Source organism: Cebus imitator, unplaced genomic scaffold (assembly GCF_001604975.1).
Source record: "Cebus imitator isolate Cc_AM_T3 unplaced genomic scaffold, Cebus_imitator-1.0 Scaffold53, whole genome shotgun sequence".
Lineage (NCBI taxonomy): Eukaryota > Metazoa > Chordata > Mammalia > Primates > Cebidae > Cebus > Cebus imitator.
In genome coordinates this window covers 7472833-7473717 of record NW_016107368.1, presented here as the reverse complement: position 1 = coordinate 7473717, position 885 = coordinate 7472833, and positions in this window count along the sequence as shown.

Sequence of the window (885 nt, the reverse complement as noted above, 5' to 3'; positions counted from 1 at the left end):
ATATGGGGTGGGGAGGAGGGAGGATATGGGGTGGGGAAGAGGGAGGATATGGGGTGGGGAGGAAGAGGGATATGGTGTGGGGAGGAAGGGGTATATGGGTTGGGGAAGGTAGAATGAGGAAGAGATGGTGGGTTGGGGAGGAGGACTGGGGATGGGGAGGCTGTGGAGTCCCAGGTGGGGAACCCAGGGCCAGGCTTAACAATCTCTGTCTCTTTTCAGCCATGAGGTATGGCTACTTTTGTTTTTTTGTCTCTAATGCTGAGAAGAAACACCCACAGAGAAAATAGATACAAAACCCTCCAGATAACAGGGGTGGAAACCAACACGCATCCTGTGACTGCTGTGTGGGGGCACAGTGCCCCCTCCAGGAGCCCAGCTATAGGAGGGGAATGGAGGCTGGGCTCAGCACCGCAGCCCCCCGGCCCACCTGTACCCAGGCTCACTGTGCAGACTCCAGTGTGCGCTGCAGGGCCCAGACAGACACTTTCTTGCAGGCTTGCTGCAGATGGTGTACCCGTCCGACTGTCCGTCCTGGGGAGTGAGAGGCTTTCTCTGCACACAAAGCCTGAATGGGGCTCCTCACCACCTCTCTCAACCATCTCCACTGGAGATGAAGCTTCTCAAGCCTGGTGAAGCCACGGAACCTTCCAGATTACAAATTTCCCCTTTGCAGGGTACATTCTGCTCCACAGCTGGACAAGGGGTTGAAGCCTTACATGGCCTGGAATGCTGACTTCCTCAGGGTCCAGATGAAATGTAGGGAAGGACCCTGAGAAGTTAGCGCTGAGAAAGAACAAGGGAGAAAAGATTTTGAACCTCAAACCTTCCAGATCCTTTAAGAGGCTGGAACACATTTATGCAGAGTTGCAGAGACGTCTCCCAAGC